Below are 25437 nucleotides of genomic sequence, written 5' to 3' on the forward strand. Positions count from 1 at the left end.
GAGAAAGGAAGCGAACAAATGCAGCAGCCAGTGAATGTTCTGACCTTTACTGATGTGGTGAGAGCTTCCACCATCCTACACTCTCTTTCCGTAGATTCAGACCTTCAGTCTGTTCCACGGGTTAATCTCAAGTTGTCAATCATCCCAGAATACCCGGTGTGTCAAGGAAAGCTCAGATTTACTGGCAAATTCAGAATGTAGCTTGTCTAAGTTTTCTGACTCTGAGAGATCCCGGCTCTACCATCCTTAACCATTTAATGTTTTTAAACTTGGCATAAATAAAACTCAGCTACCAACTTTTATCTGTTGGATTTTTGCTCATGAAAAGAAATAGAAGGAACATTCAGAGGAGGGTAATTATTTCATCATTATAGAATTTTAAATCATTTTTGTTAATTCATGTTGGAGGTCAAATTGAGATAAGGCCTCAATTACTGCCTGAAATGAGAGGATGAGCACAAAAGCAGAATCAAAGTCATTAGTTGAGTCTAATTACTTGAGGCTTTGTTACAAAGCACCCCTGTCTCCTAAAAACTGTCCTAATTTTTTACTTCTGCTGTTGCTGATGTAATTTTACCTGAGAGATTACCTTCAAATGCACAAGTTAAATATTTTTCAGTAATAAAGAAATAAAGAAAATTACAAATTTAAGAATAATTCCAAACATAGCTTGTTCCTACAAATGTGATCTAAATGTCTTCACATCATAAAACTATGTTAAAACTTGAGCTTTGAGTTAAAAAGTTTGATCATTATGCACTGGTTCAATATTTCATTTCATAATTTTCGTTGCAAATTAATTTACATATCACATATTGTAGCTTACATAAGTTGTCTACCACTTACATAGGTCTCTTTTTACAAACATGCCATTTTGACAAAGTTAAAAGATTGCTAAACATATGAGTATTCTAAAAAACACATTTAAATATATCACAAGTACAACGTCAAACATGACATGCTAAAAAATGGGATACATTTGGTATCATACAATGCAAAAAAAGAGTACAGTAAGATAATGATTTTTCTGCTGTTTATCATACCCTGTAGCATTTTGGTCTTGGACTTCAAGTGCTGCATAAATCAAGTTGCCTCCACCACAATCACTGCAAAGTTTTAAAGAAAAAAAGCAGTTCAACTCATCACATTATACTATGTTGTCTTGGGGAGGTCATGTGGGACTCACAGTGCTGCATTCATTAAGCTTTTCTCACTGTCGTATACATAAGTAAATAAATATAAATAATGTGATGTAATATGATATTATACACATTCATTGTCTCTTGAAGGAAGTTTGTCTTGGATTCAAGTATAGCATATAGTAAGCTGCCCACGCAGTAATAGAAATAAATAATAACAGATACAGTTTTATTCAGTATAATCATGTGGCACAGTATGGTATGACATGATGTAATCTGGCACAATATGATACAATATGATACCTAACAATACATCTAATCCAATAGAATACAACACAATATGAAACAATTTAATATGATACAGTTGGATACCATATCCAACCATACCATACCATATGAGATGATATAAGAAAAAATGATACGATTCACAATATACAGGAAGCTTCACTATGATATGATGTCATGATAAGATGCAAAACAATATAGTGTATTATGAAACAATGCATTACAATCCTATTGGCTATAATACAGTACAATTCAGCCATGTACAATATGTCACAGATTGATGCAATACTGTGCAAAGTAAGTTATACGATTAAAACAATATAATGTGATGCGAAAGATTAAAAAAGTACTCAATAAAACAGTACAGTTCACCACTGTATGATACATGCACTTTGTTAATGATTGGTGTGATACAATATGAGATCATACAATACAATAGTATAGAAAACAATATGACACAATAGGATATGATATGACGACACAAGACAATATCATACATCCAGTACGACATGACACGAAATGATACAATATGATAAAGCTAGATACCAAACCATACCATACTCTATGACAGTGTGTTAGGACATGGCCCCATTCATAGTGAAACAATGCCATTTGAGACAATACAGTACAGTAAATTGGGTATGATACAGTATGGTAGGATATAATGTGATGCAATGTGATAGGATACAATACAATATGACAAAATGTAATACTGTTCTGTGTAACACAATAAGATTCAGCCAAGTTACTGGTGCAATATAATGAGATGTTTTACAATGCAATACAATATGAAACATCAAGATACAATACAGTTTGGAGCACAAAAGGATACAGTTTAACACGGTAGGACACAGTAGGATCTGCTTTGATATGACACAATAGACCACAATAGAATAAATACAATACCAGTTAGTACAAAGATAATTTGATATGATATGCTATGATCATGTATGATATGAGAGGATTTTGCACCTTGTGGAGCGATACAATATGATGGACTTCATTGTCCCCCCATCTTTGACTCCTGGTTCTCAATACATCGAGCTTCCCCAAGAGCATACAGTATATGCTCGTACGAAAACAACAGAGCACGGGCCATCAACTGTATTTTCACAAGGGCCAGCTCTTTCTTGACCAGTGCTGTGGGGGCCGGACATTGAAATAAACCGAAGTTCCTCAAATAAAGTCTAAGCCTTTTACAATGAGATTAATCCCTATATTGCAGCCAGGAACAAGGGGGCGATTGTGATATTTTAGCTTCATATTTCTGGAGCCTTCCTGATGCCTATCACTGAGTTCACTTGCTAATATGCTGTGTCGTTGTTGGTCAAGGCAGGTAACATATCTTGTGTGAAGATTCTTGGGGGGACTGGGGGGGCTAAATTACAGAAATACTAGTGTGCTTTTTGTCTGATAAGCCCCTAGGTTGAAGGTTTAATGTCCTTGTAGCATTAATGTTCAGATGGTTTGTAAAAGTAGTACAGACCCAAAAGTAAGCATGCAATTGAATTAAAATATCCAGACCTCAGGTTGATCCGCATCTCTTTTCCGTAACACAATTCATAGAGCTGTCAATGAGCTACTAGAGTTTACAACAAAAACAGAGCAAACTGTTACATCAAGTCATGATATAGTAGCCTAAACACCCCCACCCTCTGGTCAGTCAGACATTTTAAAAGCCCCCTGTATCTGATTGTAAAATGCTCCCTCTCTATTGAACAACACTCTCTTTTAACCAGTGTGTCATCGAGCGGCTGTTTACCAGGTCATTGCTCCTATATGGTCTAACACAAAGGAATCATACGTTTTTCTGTCCCCTGCAGACATTCCCTGCCACCAGCAGATGAATCATACCCATAATCCCCTCATCTTCATGCAGCCTGCTTCCCTACAACCTGCTGCCATTTTACTCTGATCCCTGCCCATCGTCTATCCTAAACTGGACCGATTGTTTGCTCCGGACAGCAGATGAGCACACACAAAGATAATAGAACATACCGGAAGAATTGGAAATCTGACATCAGAACATCAGTGCAACTCCATCATCTCCCCTGAGACACACCCTGGGCAAAACATCAGATATCCTTACTCTGAGTCCAGGGCATTGCTGTGTATTCCTTGCCAACTCCCCCCCCCCCCCCAACAGCTGGGCTTGAGCTTGAAAGATGGCTGAGAAATAGATGAATAAATAATAGAGATATTTGTTTAAGGGGCAAAGGGAGGCGGCCATTGTTTATGCCGTGTAAAACAAATCTCACAACAAAGAAAATAAAAACCTGCCCTACATGTACAATAGCTGAGCTGCTTCAATGAACTTGTCATCAACTGTATCCCACTTCCTACAGTTTCATTTTCCTTAAACTCTCATGTAAAATAACTTAATACCAAACAGCATCACCAAATATGTCAATGACATTCAGTTAAGACCTAAGACTTAATTAGCCAATATTGAAACACAAAATAAATAAGTCAAAAACCAAGACTGCTGTTCCTTGAGTATCCCCTGGAGGCTTACTCCAGAAGCCAATGAATACCAATAGGATTATATCAGTGGCTCATTTCATCAGTGCCTCAAGTGGGGGTTCATGAATTTTCCACTATTGGGGCATGACTGATTTGATTGAAAAGTTGGCCCACTCTAGATGTTTTCCTGGATGCTTCGGGCCTGTTTCCATCTGGGAACCCTTCGGCAATCATCTGTTGTCATTTGATAGACAATTTCTGCCTTTGGGAGTGGATGTTCATTTCTATGTAATGGCTAAGAGAGTGGGAGTGTTAAACAACTTCCAGGCAATACTTCCTTTTCTGTTTGCCATTATAGCCAGCAGTATAAATGCTCAGTCATTTCTCCGTCTAATATTTTCAGAAGAAACACCCATTAATCTGTTGGATCTCACTTCAGTAGAATATAATTGGTTGTTTCCACAACAACCAATACAGTATGGAAGCGGAGAGTTTGGTACAACACAGCACTAAAAAAACGACCCGTACTGTCACACTTTTTTGGGGTCCCTTCTTCGGGGTACCAATCTTACCTGTCCATCCCAAAAAAGAGGAGCTACACACACGCCAATAGGGGTTTGCATTGAAATCACGTCAGTGCGGACACAACTGCTTGGTGATCCACACTGTTTCCTTGTCTTTAGATACTGATATGAGGGCACAATTCTAGTTTCCTGATGTTTATCTCGATTATTATTGTACCGTTTTGATGATGAAACTGTTTCTGTACACTTCTTCCATCAGATGAGGATCAGTACTGATTACCCCAATTAATATGTAGTTATTAAAAACAGCACTTTCAGCTGAAATAAAACTATTTACTGCTCATTCCTTACTGATTTCTGTCACTCATCCTTTCTTGACTGGTAGACTCGTTCTGCATGCATAGCCTTTACAGCCCGCCCACCAGGTGAGGGTACCGATGTCTGTGGGAACGCAAACTGTTTTGGGGTTTAACATACCGAACCATACCAAACCGTACTCGATCAAACAGGACCACCTGATGGAAACGCAGCTTAAGTAACACAGGTGGCTTCACCCTGACTACTTCAGTGGTCTCCCTTAATGTAAGTATATGAACTCTGAAAAATGATGAGAGGGGAAAAAAGAGAAAAGGAAATAATAAACATGTGGAGTAGGAACTGTTGCTACTGCATTATGCAACATTCTTTCACATGACTTCCATACATTAACATGGCGACAATAATCAAGTCACTCTAGCTCTATCATAACAGCCATCCAGTGTAAATTATGGCTGCTATTTTTAATTCTAGTCTTAGTTTTAGTCTTTAAATGAAATTTCTTTTAGTTTTAGTCACATTTCAGTCCAACCAAAAACTTGACATTATAGTCTAGTTTGAGTCCATAAAAAGTCCTCACATTTTAGTCTTTACTTTTAGTCCAAGCATTTATTCTATTACCTAAATCTGTTACCATATCTTGATAGTGTGTTCTATGTACCCTACCAAACCTGGGGTCCCTGCTTTCTACTGCTGAGAGGCAGAATAGCTACAGCTACATAGTTTTTCTGAAAGATTACCCACAATGGAGAAATATCATAGATTTTGAATGTCAGACGAAAACTACTTTACATTTTAGACTAGTTTTAGTCGTCCTGACGAAAACTAAACTTGTCATTTTTAGCTGTTGACGAACATTTTTAGTCATAGTTTCAGTCGACGAAATTAACACTGCAGCCATCTTGGCAAGAAACACCTATTACAACTTTGAAACAATAATTCCCCTGTTTTTAAAAACTGCTTGACATTTTTGAGGTAATGCAAGACATCAACAAAACTGTATAGGAGTCTTCAATTTAGAACAAAATTCTTCATATCTAGCTCGACCAATTGGGCTTCAAGCAGCTTGAGAAATCTTTGATCTCAAAGGGATCATTAGCTGCACTTTAATCCATATTTTTTATTTGAATGAAATCAATAAATCATGAGAGTACAGCAGATGGAAGCTTGCTGATAAATCATTGGTCAATACAGCTTTAACCACAAATGCACTTTCAATGGAATTTTCCTGTCCTGACAATCCAGACCCCTGTGAACAGATTCAGCTACAGTTCTCTGCCCGTTTCTTGTTTGATCAGAAGTATGTGTAGATGGTATTTCCAATATTACAACCAGGCTTCATATCTCTTTAGAATCCAAAGGGGGATGGCACTGAGACCTCATGTCCATGACTTATCCTCTTCACCACTCTCCTTTATTTGACCTGAAACTGCAATGTAAAGAAATGAAAATATAGAAAGCCTTCAGTCAAGCTCTAGTTCTTTTTTGAAATATACAAACCCACTACAGCACTGGCACCAGTATAGACATACTTTCTGCTTCATATTATTTCCCACATCAGGGCCAAACTGTGCTACTTCAGTAAAGGCTACAACAGAAAATGGAGATAAAAACATCCTGAGGGATGGATTCCATGTTATCAAAGTACAAAGTAGCTGATTATGCAGGTTTCATCAGACAGCGCCTAGACAGCCATTTATATAGATTACCCTGTAGCCAGAATTAAGTGTTTGTTCACAATGAACAGACCCAAAAAGCATCTTATAAGAAAAAAAAAACAAAATCAATAAACCTAATCGGTAAAGGCAGGAATGTGAGGCGTGTTAGCGGATTAGACAATTTTCATCTGAGGATTCAGGCACCCTTCAGCCACCCGGGGCATCTGTCTTTAAAATGTTTGTTAGTGTGTGAGCACAGTTTTCTGTCAAGGTAGCCATGTTTTCAATAAAAGAAAAGGTTTTCAATGTTAACGATCAGAGGCAGGTGTCTCAGCCGTCACATAACCAGGCCAAGAAAATCAATGACGGTCTCCTCTCAAACCCAAGGCTGTCCTTCACAGCGGCAGGAAGGACAAACCCCAGGCTTCAGTCTCTGCTGATCTCTATCTGTCCGTCTGTGAGGCTGCTGCCAACACCACACCATCAGTCCAAGGCTCGGAGAGAAATAGATGATTTTTAACTATTAATTAGTTTCTGTCATTTAAGGAGGGATTGGACGGACAAATGTCAACAGCAAAATATGTTTAGTTTCAGTTTGAAACACACAATTTTACATTGTCCTCACCCTGGTCCATCCCAGCTTTGAATAGTCTGAATATTTTCTTTTTAGTGTTCATTTTTACAACAAATACAACATACACTGTTAATTAATTATCATATTTTTATGACAAAGATAATACAAAGAGAAAGCAAATAAAGGAGCACCCTCCAAGCAAAAAAAAAAAAAAAAAACTTTTTTAAGGTTCCAGACAAAAGGATTTACTAAGAATAAAGAAGTGTCAGCACTCAAAATGTCCTTTTTGGTAGTTTTATTCAAGGCAGCAAGGCACAACGGGCGCGTTTCAACTTAGTCTTCCTTAGCGTTGTGACAGCAACGTCACAATGTTGTCAGTCAACACTGAGGAAGACTAAGTCAAAACGTGTCCGTTGTGCCTTGCTGCTTTGAATAAAACTACCAAAAAGGACATTTTGAAAGATACAACGGCCAACCTAAGTTCTTGTCATCAAGGGTCTGTTTTTTTAGATAGTCAAGAACAGTTTGTACAGGATTTGTATTACCTATGGAACTCTGATAATTTGTGGAATAGTTTGTGTCCTAACACACTAGATATGCTGGGATAAACATGTGACTGAATCATTTTCCTGGCTTGGTTTTATTTGAGCAGGGAAAAAAATCAGAGCCCCACCCCCTAATGCTACAATGATATAAAATCGCTGAGCAGTTCATCTCAGTGCAGTCTGTTGTTAGCTGATGTCACTGCCTTCATTAAAAGTGAATAACCAGCTACATGCTGTGTCTTTGGGTAAATTTCCCAAACTTATCAGCCATGGTCGGATCAATGAGGGTATTATAGCAAAGAGATATGTACCAGAAAACAGGAGGAAAAGGAGAAGCGCTGTGCATAAAAGAGAAGCAGTGCTCACATGTGTACATTTGGACAGTTAAGTTTAAATAAATAAGTAAATAAGTAAAAAAAAAAAAAAAAACAGTTTAGTTAAAGACATCTTTAACATAAACTGGAATTGACTTGACAGTGTCCTACTCAGCCTCCATTATGTTCTTTAGATGAGACAAGGCTACACAGACCTTTAAAAACACTTTTATCCTAAATTACAGAGATGCTGATTACAAGATTAGTATTACCTGTGGACCCCTTGCTGAAATATGGTTTGTGATTTGTCCATGAATTTTAACTCCACAAATGACATATATGATATGATATGAGCAGATATGGTCAATTCACACGGGATACCACAGGTCCCTAGGCAATACTAATCCTGTGGCTTTATTCTTTTCTTTGTCATGAAGAAAGGCTGTTGTCTACTCTTTCTTTTTTTCTTTTTTTTTTTTTTTTTTTTTAGTGGAAGGAGGGGAAGTTACAATATTGTCATGATATGTTCAAAGGCCATTTTGTAAAACAATGGTTTTCATTTTTCCACTTAAGTATAACAGAGTATTATTTGATTTAATCCTGATATAATTCATAAAGATTCTAATTATCAAAGAGCACCAATATCAATAAATAAACTCCATCCTTGCAACTTTCTGGCACGACCCTACACATAGAAATTTAATCAGTGTATGCCAATATTTATTTTAGCTTATTTTACTTAAAGTTTTACAAGTGCATTAATTTGAGTAGAAAAAAATTATATTCCTTTTCAGTTGGACTGGTCATGCAAATGAAACTAAAAGCAAAAAGAAGGACTTTATTTCTTTTTTTTTTAATTAAAAGGGACTTAAAATGTTTTAGATATTTCCCTGATGTGATTAAAACAGATTATTTTTAACTGAAGATCTCATCTAAATATCTGCCAAATTAAGACTGCAGGTGGCAAGATCTGTTTGTGGTTTATATCCAAATATACCCCAAACAGTTGTGTTCCAAATGTAACCTAAGTTTTTACGTGTCGTAGTGAATGAATTTCAAAGATTCTGAATTGACTCTGAGTATCTTCAAAACAAACTTTTAATTTTTGCATGCAGCAGGCACCCTGTTGGCATCTCTTCCCCCATAAGCCCTCTGCACCTTTCCTCATACACTAACACAGCAGGGCGTGCAGCTGTCTCGACTTGTTAGCAGTCTGCTAACATTAGCTAGCTCTCATATCGATAATATATGGCTGTCTGATACACTAACATTTCGACTTAATGTAAAATTTGCAAAATGAAAGTGAAGTACTTCAGTAATAATTCAAATGCTTAAGCACGCAACATATGTCATCACATGTAGGATCAACATTCATGCACGTTAATGCACTTGCATATTTCTGGTAACTACTCGGCTGGCTTCAGCCTATACATTTTATCCATATCAAACTGTTAACCAAGTTAGATTTTCCTTGGTGCATTTAAAGTCATGTAATCAACTAAAACACATTAGTAAGATAAAAACTGCATTTTTTTAAATGCTTTTTTTTGTGTTTTTTTATGTTAAATGATAGTTTTCAGTTTGCAGGCTGGAGTAGATCCTAAAATTATTACCTTTAGGAAATGGGATGTTTTGCAAATCGAGAATAAGGACTAAAGACAAAACCAGTGACAAAGCCCAAAGACAATGCTAGTACAAGGTTTTCCTGATGGCATCGCACCACTGACCTTAACTGCATGTAGCAGTAAAGCTAAAGTTTTAATTGGATTTACCCTGGAGGAACAATTCCCTCAAATATTTTTCACAAAACCATCACAAAACAGACAATGGAAATGTCTGAGGCTCACCTTGATCTACTAACTCTGATTGCATTTTTAACTACAGCCTTGGAGGTATTCTTTAAGTGTGAGTTTTCATAGTTTTTCTTCTAATATTTCAGTTTGTTGAATTATTAGAAGAAAAACCTTTTTTCCTTCAACTTGAACATTATAAATCTGTTGCTTAAATAAGTCCCTTTAGTTTCATAGACACGTCAATAATCTTGCATAGATGTTAATTTTAGTGCTTATTTCACCAGTGAAAACAGGCTGCAGTCCATGGGGAAAGCACATAATCAGATTGTGATGTCTTAATTTTGTTTAAGTGATCTAATTTATTTGATTGCATTGATCCACATTTTTCTTTATTGTCAGCTTCAAATATACACACATCCCAACTTTACCCAGTCATAATTACTGATGTTTCAGTGTAATAATACCCATATTGTTGTCCTTATTGATAGCTTTTGTTCTTCAATTAATATATGTAAATAAGCGTTTCCTCTCCTCTCTGATATCCAAAGCATAGTCGTGCTTTTTACTCCCCCAAGGTGTTTCAGCTCTCACAGACTAATTAAAGTACCTTTAAATAAATAAAACTGTTGTTTCTTATTCCATAAATAAAACACAAGCTAATGGCTCCAACCTCCCAACATTTCCAGCCTCTTAACTGTGGATCTGCTGATGCTTTAGCGAACAGACCTTACGATTCCTATGTGAATTAAATTCCCCGTTGCCACGACCACCTTCTCTTTAAGAGAGGCCAGCCGAATGCATACTGGGAATCAAATTAACCAGGGCCTTGGAGATTGTCTCTTGGCGGCTTTAATGTAGATCTCCTTGGAGATACTGGAGTGAAAATGAAGGGAATATCCAGCCTGATCTGTATCTAACCTCAAATGTAATAGACTAGGTCCAGGTCAAGATAGCCATCTCTGTTGGAGCTCTCTGAGGGCAGTTTATGGAGTCCATGTGCTTTTTTGTTTGTCTGAGCTATTTAAACCCACTGGAGAGCACCGAGGCTCTGTATAAGAATAAAACCAAGAGTTTAGATTATTCTGATTGTTGGTGTTGGTGTGGAATTAAAGGAGACATATTATGCAAAAATCACTTTTTCAGGCTTTTCTAACACAAATATGTGCCCCTGGCCTGTCCACAATCCCCTCAAGTACCAGAAAAATCCATTCCCTCTCCCCCTCTCTTTCTCCACCTTTCAGAAAATGTGTGCTGACCTCACCAGGAGCGTAAGCACCCGCCCCCAGGTTTGGTTGGCCCTCCCCCACCTGGAGTTAAGTTCTGCCCTCCTCTACTGATCCTCTCAACTACCAGCTGAGATGCTGGATAGCTCAATGGGTTATCCTGCTGATTACAGTCTGGGAGGTTCATGGATCAAATCCCAGTCAAGGGCTATACTTTGGATAAAAGTGTCTGTAGTACCAGGAGTACTGCATCCATTTCCTGAGAGGGGTGTGGTCAGGGGTGGCATTAGACAGTTAATTACCATTTAAAGCAACAGACACAAAAACAGCTCGTTCTGAGAAGAGCTGAAATAGAGGAGGTTTTAAAGGTACAAAAATTCTATACTGGAGTGTTTTTTTAGCAACAAACTTTACAGGCATGTTTTGGGGACCTCCGAGACCAATTTAAGCTTTTCATAAAAGGTAATAATAATAAGCATAAAAAGGGAACCACACAAACTGTCACATCAAGTTTACATTTATTTTTGGCCTTCTTTGCAAAAAAAGAAAGAAGAAAAAAAAAAACATTCAAAACCCAAATATTTTATATTTCAGCAAAATGTTTACCTGAAGCTGATAGCTGAGGACAAGCATTGTGCGACCATAGGATCCAAAATATTGTGTCCGTAGTCAGTGAAAGACAAATTGATATAATGTTTAGTAAACAAATCACTTGGAATTTACTTTTTTTAAAGACTGCTTAATTTCTGAAAATGACCAGTGGACCTGAAAAGGGCATCTCGTAATTTGTAATTTGGGTCCGCACTGAAAGAAGTTGACCTGAAGTTGAAAAATAAGAAGGAAAAAACAAGAAAATTAGAGAGAAACCTAAAAAAAAATCTAGGGCAAACCATGGTTTTGCGATGTCTCACAGGATATCTTTGACTCCCCTCAAGCCTGACCTGGTCTCAGGCTCGGACAGAGCTAACCTCTACATCTTATCCACATTGTTCGATTTTTTTCAGGGGCACCATACATGTTGAATCAATTGTAATAATGTCTATATGTAATTCAACCAGGCAGAGAGGAGATAGCAGTGAATTACACATTTAACAACTGAATAGGATCTTTCATCAGTCTTTCTCTACAGTACGGTCTTATTGCACAAAGACCCAGAGTAGAAAATCTCAGTTTGTCAGTCTTAGCATCAGATTTTAAATCCCTGTGTTCACAGGATGCCCTGCCCTGAACTGTGATGAGATCCTGACTGTTTCTATAGACGTAACAGGCTTCAAATGTTTATTTGAAAAAAATAAACTCACAACTTTTGTCTGAATATGTGTCAGAGAAGTGAGTGTGAAAAAGTGACGTCAACAGATCATTTCTGGTTTGAATTTAACTCTTGGAACATGCATTATCATTCAGTGACAGAAGACAGGATGAAATTGGCAAATGCAGTGACTCTAGGGAAGAAAATCAAGTAATCTATTCAAATGCACAATTAACAACACTCAGAATAAACATGTTAAAATTTAACGTACCATGATTGATGAGTTCCATTTTTTTTCTGCCAAGTTTGTGTTCCTCACCTGTATCCCAATTTTCCCACTCAGGCTCACTACTTGCCCACACTCCTCAATTTTGAGTGCTCTCACAGAGGTTAACGTGCCCCATTTCTCTTTTTGGATTGATGGTGGTAGTTGTCTAACCATTCAAAGCCCTTAAAATGGAGTGTTTTCAAATGCAGAATCCAAATGGGGAGGTAGAGGAAAATTTCCAAAGTGCTGTTGCAAGCGAGGCAAAGAAGTTGAACCCCCCCCCCCCGCTTGGTGTAGGGAAGCAAACATGCCAGTTCACACAACAAATAAAAGTAGAATCAGTGAAAATGTTATTGTTGGTTCAAAGGTTTATAAAAGACTTATATTAACAAGTTTTAATATGTTTATCTTACAGATATTGAAAGTGCAGAATTTTATGGCATGTTAGGGCCCAAAACTGAGGTTGAAGTCAGGTGGAGATTTGGTGAGTAAGCTGCCTGAGGACACCATTGGGCAGAGAGGATTTGCACAATCCCTGTTGTGCTCTGGATGTCTTTGCATATTACCAGGAACATGGCAAAATAATTCTTTGAAAAACAAAGTCCATAATTTAAGAGTGGATTAAGGGGTAGATGTGGTGAGCAAGAATGTCCTTGTCTACGTCTGCAGTTTGGAAGCCCCTGGTTGTGCTATGGATGCCCTAAGGGCCCAAAAGACCCCAGCAGTCTCCAGACATATGACCAAGAGTGAAAAGGCCTGGATAAAGAAATGCCATCGAGGTCGATCTCGGCTAGATGTCAAGCCTTATTCTGGTACCCTTCCCATCTCTCCAGCACTGGGTTGTGGCACGTCAGGCCTCATGATGAATCCTTAGCATTCTACATGCCTAAAACTTATGCAAGAGAGCATATGTCAGCCTTGATTAATCTCCAATAGAGGATAACCCATACGACATAACCATGTAGTTTTGGTGAAATAAAGAGTGTGCTTCATTGGTCTGAAGGGTCAAATGTCATCACCCTCTATCCCACTACTACTGTTTTGGTCAGTCCAATGTGAGGCTGAACCATTACATAACCACTTAAGGAGCTAGTTTGGGCTGTAGTTATATTTAACCTTTATTTAACCCCATAAAGACCCATTGAGACCGGTATTTCTTTTACAAGGGATCGAAGCTTGCTAGAGCCCACCCTACTACCTGGGTGTAAACCAGCTAAGTGAATGGATAGTGTCTTTTTAAAGCAGTGCATCCGGCAGTACTTTAGTCTAGAAAAAGGAGATAAAAATGGATGTAGGCAGGTTGTGTCAAGTTAAACTGGCACACCAACAAGATCACTGTGTAACCACATTAAGACTAAGAATATTGACATAAACATGCAAAAGTAAGACTGGTAATCCTAGCATTGCTAATGAGCAACGGTAAACAAACCAGATTAAATAATTCATCAGAAAGAGATGCTGTCAGTGCTGTGCACATTTTTTTTTCAGTGTTTGGAATAGGGCTGATCAATTTTCAAAATTATATTATTGCATTTTTTTTTTCCCAAAATTGCAAATGTGATTTAATATGCTATTATTCCTCTTATGTATTAATTAACCAGCACAAGCAAGAAAAATAAAACAAAACAAAACATTTTATGTTGTAATCAGCACATTATGACATCGATATAAGTAGAGATGAAACATTTGAAAAAAACAAAACAAAACAATTACAATTATTTTGAAGATTATGATCATTTTAGTGTCAGTCTTGTTTTGATAAAGTAAAAATATACAAAAACAAGAAAAGTTGGATTTTTGTAAAGTATTGTAAAAAATAAAAAACAAAGCTTGAATGTTTGCATTAAATCTACAGCATAACATCTCTGCTGCAAAACAAACAAAAAAAAGGATTAAACTGGTATTTTCACAAATTCCAGGTTAAAGAAATATTGCACTGTCTGCAGATTTAAAATTGTAGTAGGTTATATTAAAATTTAATCAAACTTTTGATCATTGCGCTGCCCTTGTTTAGATATAGCTTTTATTTTAGTTCCAAATTACATTCCTGTGTAATCTGTTGTGAATAAGGTTGACTGGATACAGACTGAAACCATCACTAAACTGCCAAAGATTCATTATTCTAATCTTTTTAATTATTACTTAACCTTAAGATCTCATAAAAAATAAAATAAAGGGGAATAAAAGATTTTTAAAGTCATATTTATTGTAACATTTTCTCTCTCAGTCTTGACCAACTTTTAATAGATAAAAAAATAAATAAATAAATAAAAATAATAGAAACAAAGCTTTAAGTACCAGTCAACAGCAGGACCAAATTAAAACGCCCCTGACAACCTGACTGATGGATATTTGAACTAACCAAGGAATTTTTGAATCAACACCTATTTTTCCTGATTTTCATTAAAGGGACAGTTCCCACAAATACTTCAAACAAACCATCACAAAAGAAGAAAACAGACAGGTTTAAGTCTCACCTTGATCTACTGACTCTGACTTGATTTCTGTTTACAGTGTGGGAGTTTTTCAGTGAAAACAAAGTTTTTATCCTGGTAACATACTGGAAAATCCTCCTAGACTAAACTTGAACACATCAGAATGTAGCTTAAATAAGCCCTTACGGTTTCAAAGATAAGTAATTAAGTAATTAAGTAATTACTATAAGTAATCTTATAGTAATGTTCTTTTTTTTCTTTTTTTCTCGTCGATGAACACAGATAGCAGTCCATGGGGAATCTCATATTTTCTTTAAATCTATTATTTGTTTAAGCTTTTAATTTTTTTTTAAAATTGGATTCCATTGTTCTATTATCATATTTTTTTATGTTTGTGTTTATTAACCCCCATCATTGTCCTGAAAAATATATTTGAACCCCAAATTATATAGTTGAATATACTAGATATATCCTATTTCCTTCACTCTTTGATATCTGAAGTGAAGTTGTGTATTTCTACTTACCGTTGGTATTTAAGAGTATACAGACAAAGACACCTTAACATAAATGTAACTGTTATATCAGCACAAGCTAGTTCTGTCAAATGAATATTAGTGCAAATAATGCTAAATCTGATAGTCATTTAACCCTTTACCTACTGAGTCTAAAAATGGCGATTTGGACATATTTTGTTTTTCTGGCTGTAAAATAGTCAGGAAATGCCCTAAGTCTGAGAGCTTTGGTCCCTTTTCCCAGGAGTACTTGAACTTGACTTTTCAACATCTGGCTAATGATTATTGCACATTATATGTAATTGTCAGCAGTTTAAAAGAAGAAAAAAACAAAAACGGATTTCTTTTTCATGGATTTTATGAGAAGAAATTTTGTTATTACTCATGAAGTTTTGATTTGACATTTGAAATGTGAACCTATACATGTTTAGAACAATCACCAGTCATTTTTTGAGTCTAGGACTCTTGGTATACGTAGGCGACAATTAGTGCAAATAAAGGTGGAAAAATGCATTCTCAACATTCTCAAGTAACATATTGTTATTGCACATGACAGACATGCACAAATGCCACTAACGCTATATTTTGAAAACAAAACACCACTCTCGCTCACTCTCCTTTTATCCTTTTACTCTCTTCCTTCACTCTCCTTTCTCACTCGTCTTCTGCCAAAGCTGTCATTTTCACGGTGCTATTCAACATTTAGTGTAATATATAAACCACACATCATATATTGCTGGAAAGCACAGATTCTCAGCTCTCTGTCATTATTGGAATTTTTTTAGATTGCGCAAACTTTCAAGGAGTTACAGTGTTGAGAATCTGTGTAGCGGTCTTGCAGTACTTCTGGTGTTTTGCTATGATGTTTTGCTATGAATGCCCACATCATATGGTTGCAAGTACTGTAATGAACCATATACAGTCATGGACGAAAATATTGGCACCCCTGGAATTTTTCAAGAAAATACACCATTTCTCCCAGAAATTGTTGCAATTACAAATGTATTTGGTATACATGTGTTTATTGCCTTTATGTGCATTGGAATAACAAAAATCCGAAGAAAAAAAAATTGACATAATTTTACACCAAACTCAAATAATGGGTCAGACCAAATTATTGGCACCCTTTTAAAACTGTGGATAAATCATTTTATTTTAAGCATGTGATGCTCATTTAAACTCACCTGTGGCAGTAACAGGTGCTGCCAATCTAGAAATCACACCTGAAGCCAGTTAGAATGTATAAAAGTTGACTCAACCTTTGTGTTGTGTGCCTGTGTGTGTCACACCAAGCATGGAGAGGAGAAGGAGGAGCCCAGAATTGTCTGAGGACTTAAGAAGCAAAATTGTAGAAAAAATATGAACAATCTCAAGGTTACAAGACCATCTCCAGAGATCTTGAAATTCATTTGTCCACTGTGCGTAATATAATCAAGAAGTTTATAACCCATGGAGCTGTGGTTAATCTCCCTGGACGTGGACAGAAGAGAAAAATTGGCAAAAGAATGCAACACAGGATAGTTAGAATGGTGGATAAACATCCTCAGTCAACTTCCACACAAATTCAGGCTGTCCTGCAGACTCAGGGTGCAAAAATGTCAGCTCGGACCATACGTGGTCATTTGAATGAGATGAAGCGCTATGGCAGGAGACCAAGAGAACCCCACTGCTGACAAAGAGACATAAAAAATCCAGACTGGAGTTTGCAAAAATGTACCTGAGTAAGCCTCAATCCTTCTGGGAGAACATTTTGTGGACAGATGATACTAAGGTAGAGCTTTTTGGAAAAGTATGTCATTCTACTGCTTATAGGAAACGGTATAAAGCCTGCAAAGAAAAGAACACAGAACCTACAGTCAAACATGGTGGATGCTCAGTGATGTTTTGGGGTTGTTTTGCTGCCTCTGGCACTGGGTGCCCTGACTGTGTGCAAGGCATCATGAAATCTGGAGACTATCAAAAGATTTTGGGCCACAATGTAGGGACTAGTGTCAGAAAGCTGGGTCTGTGTCAGAGGTCATGGGTGTTCCAGCAGGACAGTGACCCCAAACATACCTCAAAAAGCACCAAGAAATGGTTAGAGACAAAGCACTGGAAAGTTCTGAAGTGGCCAGCAATGAGTCCAGATCTAAATCCCACTGAGCACCTATGGAGAGATCTCAAAAGTGCTGATGCAAGAAGGTACTCTTCAAATCTGAGAGACCTGGAGCAGTTTGCAAAAGAAGAATGGTCCAAAATTCCAGCTGAGAGGTGTAAGAAGCTTGTTGATGGTTATAGGAAGTGATTGGTTTCAGTTATTTTTTTCCACGTGTGTGCAACCTAATATTAAGTTGAAGGTGCCAATAATTTTGTCCGGCCCATTTTTTGAGTTTTGTGTAAAAATATGTCAATTTTGTCTTTTTTCTTCGGATTTTTTGTGTTGTTCCAATGCACATAAAGACAATAAACACATGTATACCAAAAAAAATTGTAATTGCAACAATTTCTGGGAGAAATGGTGTATTTTCTTGAAAAATTCCAGGGGTGCCAATATTTTTGTCAATGACTGTATGTATGCATGCCCACAATTCTCAGCTTTCCAACACCATTGGAATTTTTCTGATCGGACAGACTTTGACAGAGTTACGGTAATAATACTCCGGACATATAAAACACAGCGCTGGTGCTGGGTCAGTAGGTAAAGGGTTAATGGATATTTATTTGTCTTCTGAGCTTTAAGTTAAGGAAGTCAAATGTGCCTTCTGGTCCAACTATTACATATTTGGATTTCCTCAGACTACTTACCAGTATCTTTTGAAGAGTGACTTTAAATGTTAAAATATTACCATTACCTTTCATATACTAAGAAACACTTACATTTGCTTAATTGGAAAAGAAAATCAAAATATCTAACAAACATATTTGATGCATGCATTGGTTTCCTAATGCAGAAGGCAGAGGAGGAATTCAATGGTAATTCAGTTGTAAATAAACAGAGTTTGATATCTTTGTTGTAATTGAAATTACCAAAGCTCAGCTTCGTTATCTAAGGGCATACAAATCATCTGCATATATTAAAGATCAAATTACTTTTATCAAGATTGAGATCCAAAACCTTGAACAAGACATCTCACAAAGATAACAAAACCTGGTTTGAACTTACAGAATTAAAATGCAGCTGCATCCTTACACACTACATGAGCTACTTCCTAGTAAAACATTTATCTTCACTGTGCCTCTCATGGGATGATCATTTAGAGTTTGTCAGTGACCTGGTCTGCCCTGTTCATCAACCTGCACATGTTGGCCTGTCTGGCTTGAAGAAGTCCTCACACAGGCAGCGATTTCTCCTGACGCAGCAACGGGCTCAAATAGAAGGAGCTCTACAGCAGCCTGAATCTGCTGCACACAGTGTTCACAGCGTTAAAGAGAAAAGCCTGGGATGAGGAGATCTGGGGCTGTGGGGCCTGTGTGGCTGCAGATTATCACTGCTGCTGAATTATTATCTGCAGGTTTCAGGTTCCTCCCTTCCAAAACAGAGTTATTTCACTCAGACAATAAATAAATGCATAAAACGGCATGAAATGTATTGAGTCAGTGTTCTACAAAAGTGTTGCAAATGTACTTCATAGAGCTGGGTTCTTGCATTTTAATGCATACAGAATTTAAGCGCTGCACCCCGCCTTTTTCCCTAAAAAGAAAGCTTTTGCTGTGTTTGATTCATGATTATGCATAATATCACTGCTAAGTAAATGAAATCCAAACTTTGTGTCTTAACACACTAGATAAGTTGGAATAAGGTTGCTGTATTACTTGGATGACTTAGCTGGAGCCTATCCCAGCTGTCATTGGACAAGAGTGGGATACACCCTGGCCAGTCAATTGCAGGGCTGACATATAGAGACAAACATTCACACCTACGGGCAATTTAGAGTCACCAGTTAACCTAATTAGCATGTTTTGGGTGGTGGGAGGAAGCTGGAGTACCCGGTGAGAACCCACGCGTGCAAACTCTGCACAGAAAGGCCCTGGCCCTGACCGGGAAGTGAACCAGCGCCCTTCTTGCTGTAAGGCAACAAAGATAACCACTGCACCGCCGTGCCGCCCTGAATATTTTTAGTCACAAAATTAACCGTAGAGATAAAAGACTTGCCTCTTATTACTAAGGTGAGTCAAATTATCCAGATATTAAATAACAAAACTGATTTCCCATCACAGCAAAAAAGGCAAAATAATTATTGTCTTTGGTTTAATGTGCCAAACTGAACCGACCTAAACCAGAATTCTTAGTGGAAAGGGACAATACATGAGTTACCTCACTCCTTGATACCTTTGATAGCAGCTTTTAATTCATATTTTCCACCATTTCTCCTAGAGGTTTTTAACTTTTTGCCTGTATGTTTTACCATTTTCAAATCAAAGGTAACTCGGGGTATTTTTTTTTTTTTTTTTTTTAAGTTTGAATTTTCAAAAGAGCAATTAACACTTCAAAACTCTGATGGCACTTTGCTAAGGAGAAACCACTTCCTGTCTCCAGTTAGGAGTTTCTCAGTGACATCCTCTGTTGCAAAAATCCATTATATGGCACAAATAAAGCCACTGACAGAATTGATACAGGTTTACCACCCACCACTACTACTTCATGACACCAATAGAAAGTCAAAAATCTGCTGTCCTGACTACATTGTCAATCAAATATAAAAAATATCAAAGTCCATATTTGAGGTCAACAGTGTACCCCTTAATCCATGTTAATGGTGTAATCACAATCATGAGTCTAATGCTGATTGACAGGGCTGGACTCAGGCTACCCTGTCTGACCTTCACTGCATCCCTCGGGTGACATGAATGACTGAGTGTGAGGTGTGTGACAGTCCCGGTCCCTCTGCCTGCCCAGAGATTGATTGGAGGCCCTGCATTGTGTTTCCTAGGCTAGTCACGCCTCATTATTGGCAGCCTCACTTAGAGAAACTGACAGGTCACATCATACACAACAGCAAACTCCCACTTTTCTGCAGAATGGACACACGTACACACTCTGCTGTTTGCACATATGCACACTCACAACAAATGATCTCATTACAGGAGGATTTTTTTAGACCACACACTACCTTGACCGATAACAAAACTCCATCTGAAACAGTAGAGCTCCTGTGTGGTTGATGAATTGGCAGAAAAGAGGCGTAGGAGTGTAAAACGTTGAATTACTTGTGTTTATTGCTTGGGTAAATGTCTGAAAGTTAAATATAGTAATTTAAAATGACACCTTCTCTATTGTCCTCTCTGTCTCTTCCGATCCAATCAATCCACCTTGACTTAAATATGTCTGGCTGAAGGCAGTACTTACAAGCAGGATGTAAACAGTGTGGGCTGGCTCATGAATACTCATTTGTTATGGAAACACAGATTGTCGCAGTACGACACAATGTGTGCCGTATCACTATCAAGAAGGAAATTCACAGCTACAGGCGCTCTGTCTGTGGAATCTGACTAAGCTTTAGTTATAAGACCCCTAAAGCCATGTTCACAAACTTACTTTAATCTGAAGTGGCAAACTATTGAAGGTCCTTCCTGCTGTGTTCCAACATTTTACGCACAAGTATAAAACACACACATAATCCCAATTGCAGATATTCTCTTTACAGCTGGGTCTTTGCAAAAAGCTTTACAGAATGTGACTCATTGCTCTCTAAAACCAAATTTCATTTTACAACAGCATAAAAGCTTTGGCTAAATAGACTCAGACTGAACTCAATGCCCTTTGTGTCACATTTGTATATAAATTTGTTTGCAGAGGCAACAAGCTGTTATATTTTTTTTACAGCTGGTGTATAATTTAAAATAGGGCTATTCTGAGGCTAATAATGTCAAATGAGATTAAACACAAATTCAAATTGTACTTGAATAACTGGTCATGAGTAGAGAAACACTTAGAAAACAGTTAAAATTGAGTTACATATTCAACACCTGATAACAGCTTCTGCAGAATTGTCAGTACGTAGTCAGTAGTTTGAATCTCAAAAGATACAAAACAAAGCTTTTTGACATTTGCATATTAATTTTGAAATGCATTATTTTTACAGATGAAATAAAAAATTTATGCATTGCTTTCTTAATTTTTATTTAACTTCTTTTCAAACCATTTTTATTATATATTCAAATCAAACAGCCTTTTCACTCACCTCTCTTTCCCTTTCTCTTGTCCGGTGAAAGAAACGCATCCATAATCCCTTTGATAGTATTAAATCAGAGCTGAATTAGACTCAAAACTAATGTAACGTCACATGTGATGGGTGCCTCCATAAAGACAAAAACATCTGTGCAGTTTAAACTAGGCAACCACTGAAAAGCATTAAAATGAAAAAAACTTTTTTTAAAGATAAACAGTTTTTTTTTTTTTTTGTTTTGTTTTTTTTTTTTGTTGTTTTTTTTTTTTTTTTTGGCTTTCTGTATGGTATGGCAAAGTCAGTATGCATCACTTACGTTCTGCCTCTGCATCAGTGCAGAATCATCCACATCTGTTTGCATTGCATCAGAAAGGAAGAGTATTTTTAACACCTCTACTTGCACTATCCATCTTTGATTTTGTTCTTTTGGGGGGAACATTGACATGCCTGTTTTGCAAGTGTATTGTTTATTGGGATCCTCATTAGCATTGGCACATACCACAGCTACTCTTCCTGGGGTCCAGAACATAAAATAGTTACATAATAATAATACATACAATGTTAAATGAAGTAAAACATACATACAATTTCATCCCCACCTCACCACTCCTACTCAAGACACAGCAAACAACACATAAATTGATAGACAACCCTAGATGATACTGGGTATGCCTTAAACTAGGGGTGTCCAACCTATGGCCAGGGGGCCAAATGTGGCACGTGGTCCAATTTTGATTAGCCTGCAGCAAATTTTGGAAACAAACATCTCAACAAGAAGGATTTATTGATGTGTTTTTTTGGTGACTAAACTGGGGCAACTCTGTGTGTGGTAAAACTATTGGTAATCAAAATAATATCTTGTGTTTTAACCTGAAACTGATTGTCCGTTTTCCTTGTCAGCCATTAAATCAAGTGTTTAGGCAGGCCACAGAGTCAAGGTTTCCGCCGATCAGCTGATGTAATGCGAGCCCCCATCAGCTGATGGCTAGCTGATTTGCTCTAAGCACACTATTGGCCGCTTTTGTCTGGCCACACTCTGTAACTCTCCCTGCAAGCTGCTCCTGCAACCCTCCTCCACCCCAGCTCCTCCTTTATTCTGTTTCTGACTTAATTAATGCCATACACCTCGCCTTGTGAATATTAAAGTGGCCCCAACATCCTTTTATATTTCCATATGTGGCCCTCAGTGGAAAAAGTCTGGACACCCCTGCCTGAAACATTGAAAAGATGATTTAAAAAAACAAACAAGCAAAAGCAAAAGCAACTAATTAAGGGCAACAAAAAAGTAGATAAACAGACAAAAAAAAGTCATAAAATGATAAAGTACCAAATAATGTCATGACATTTTAGAGACCTATTTAAATCCAACAATTACTGTATCTGTTTAACCAAAATGTATTATAACCTAAACACTTTGCAATATTCACATTGTCATTAAAATTATGATTAGATTACACATATAACATGTCTTTTTTGCACATGCAAATTGTTTATGCACAAATGCGATTTAAGTAAAACTGTGTCTCTCACCAAACTGCACCACTCCTCTGAGATGCTATCAATGTTATCCATGAGGTGCACCTGAATATGTCTGGGTTCTGGAGCATTATTGGCAGTAGGCATTAGTATGCATAGCTATATCAAAGCAGATCACATAGCACTGCCCCCCCTCGTGGCCCAATTGTTGAAAAATGCGCGCTAAAGTGTCCTCTTGGGAGGCAAAACGCATGTTAAAGTGCCCTCTTGGGAGCAAAAACGCACGCTAAAGTGCCTTCTTGGGAGCCAAAACCTGTGCTAAAGTGCCCTCATGGTTGGCAAAACACACTAAACTCCCCTCTTGGATGGAAAAACACACTAAACTGCCCCCTTGGCTGGTTAAAACATGATAAACTGCCCTCTTGGGTGGTAAAAACGGGTGCTTAAGTGCCCTCCTGGTTGGCAAAACACTACTGTTGCAATGACTTTTATGTTGGGTCCTTTTTTGATCTATATTGAGCCAGAACTATATCTCACAGAACCAGTTTGGATTATCTGGTGCTAATATGGTGTTAAAATGCACTAGAATACAGGAAATGGCATCTCCTTATTTGAAAATTTTCAACCTCAGGTCTTTCTAACTAGAGCATGCATTGTAAACATTAATGCACTTAAAAAGAACACTTCTGTTCTGTTATTTCTAATATTAAGTGCAGCATAGAAATAAAATAAATGAAATACAGAAGGGTTTTGTGTCAGTAATGCTGTAAACGTTTATATTTATTTAAAGGGTGAGAACTTTACAGCGATGTTTAACTCGCAGTGTTTCCAAGGAGGCCAAACATACCCAAATCTATTGACCTATTGATGGATAGAGGTCATTTGGACACTGCATGCCCAGGCTCAGTGCAGCAGACTAAAATCAGCGATTCCTTATAAACCGCTGAATCCTTCACTCCGCTTTTCTTTAATTGTCTGAACTTCTATCCCCAGTGCTTTTTTACCCACGATTCAATGGGCTGACCCTATTGTTCTATCTGCCTTTTTAAAAACATTTGTAGTCCTTATTTAGAAGGCAGCTTAATTGAATTTGGCTCATGGGGCATTAATCTTGGGGCTGTGTGGTCGGAGACTGGAAATTGGATCCAGGTCAGGTTTTTACATGTTGTAATTAAGGTCACCAGGGGCAGGAGAGGGAGACGGAGGAAATATAATGAAGGGAGGTGGGATGGAGGAGTCTATAAGATAGGGTAGTTAATGGAGGACACACTGAGGGAGAGGTGTGGAAGTATAGGAGTGTAAGGGTTTTTTGCATAGTAAATAATAAAGGGAATAAAGGGAAATATAGGAGGAAGAGTGATCACACCAACAGAATTTAAATGGCAAAACAATGCAGTTAGATACAGATAGAACTAATAGCAATAGTCACAGTGTACATTTGCATGCATTTGTGCAGTTGAGACCATGTTTTATCATTCTGGGTTAAAAACATGGCTGAAAGGGCACTGGTTTAACTTACTACGTAGAGCAGATGCTCTTATATTGAGGCTATAGTCCTTGATGCACTAGTCTCAGGTTCAAATTCTGATCCAGGTGCTGTTAAATGCTATTTCCTGTCCCTCTTCAGTTATCCTATCCAATTAAAGCAAAAATTAAAAAAAAAAAAACAACTGAAGATTTGTAGTTTACTTCAGGTTTCAAAGCTTTCCAGTATTATCTATTTTCTTCTGCTTACCAAGGGCCAGGTTGTAGTGACAGCAGGCTCAGCAAATTGACCAAAATGTCCCCAGCAATGTTTCTATTAGCTCCTCCTGTGGGATCTCACAGGAGTCCCATGCCAGTGATTTCAGAGTCTACTCTGGGGTCTTTTCCTTATTGGTAGAGCTGGAAGAAACCCAAAGGGAGGGGACCCAGGAGGCATCCTAATCAGATACCTGAATGATCTAACCAGCCCCTTCCATGCAAACCTCACCTGAGGTTGAACTGCATTCTTGAGTGAGATCCTTCAGAACAGACACCTCTGGGAGATGATACCATAACAGGAAGGTGTATAGTTTCCTTTATCTTGGCTTTTCAAGTACAGGTGCGGACTGGCCCTTCCACCTTAAGGTGTTATTATTGTCAGTGTTTACAGCTTGAGCACTCAGAGTGGGAGTTGGTGCACACATGGGCTATTCTCAGTGGACTCCACTCCTTTTACAGTATAGTACAGTGCATGTGTCAACCCTTTCTTTTCACGTCAAATATGCCACAAAAAAAGAAAATAAAGAGGAAGCAGCAAATGGCATCATTACGCACATACTTTGAATAAGGAGAAGAAAAAGAGGAAGAACCTCTTAGGTTGACATTTGGAAAAGCTCTGTGCAGACAAAGCAGTCCATCCTGCCAACTACTATTTACATTTTTCTTATTTTTAAGACGCCAGCAATGACCCTCTCCCTACTTTGCATTTACTATGCAGCTCAAAGGATAGAAATTTTGCATGGATATGACAGGTTTTGAAGAGACAGAAAACAAT

At 37.6% G+C, this 25437-nt stretch overlaps 1 protein-coding gene across 1 annotated transcript in view; it reads left to right on the plus strand.

Moving 5' to 3' along the window:
• The window catches only part of nrxn2b (neurexin 2b), a 740090-nt gene that overhangs the window by 314105 nt on the left and 400548 nt on the right, over positions 1–25437 (plus strand). The window lies entirely within an intron of this gene.

The sequence above is a fragment of the Cheilinus undulatus genome, linkage group 22, assembly GCF_018320785.1.
Source record: "Cheilinus undulatus linkage group 22, ASM1832078v1, whole genome shotgun sequence".
Lineage (NCBI taxonomy): Eukaryota > Metazoa > Chordata > Actinopteri > Labriformes > Labridae > Cheilinus > Cheilinus undulatus.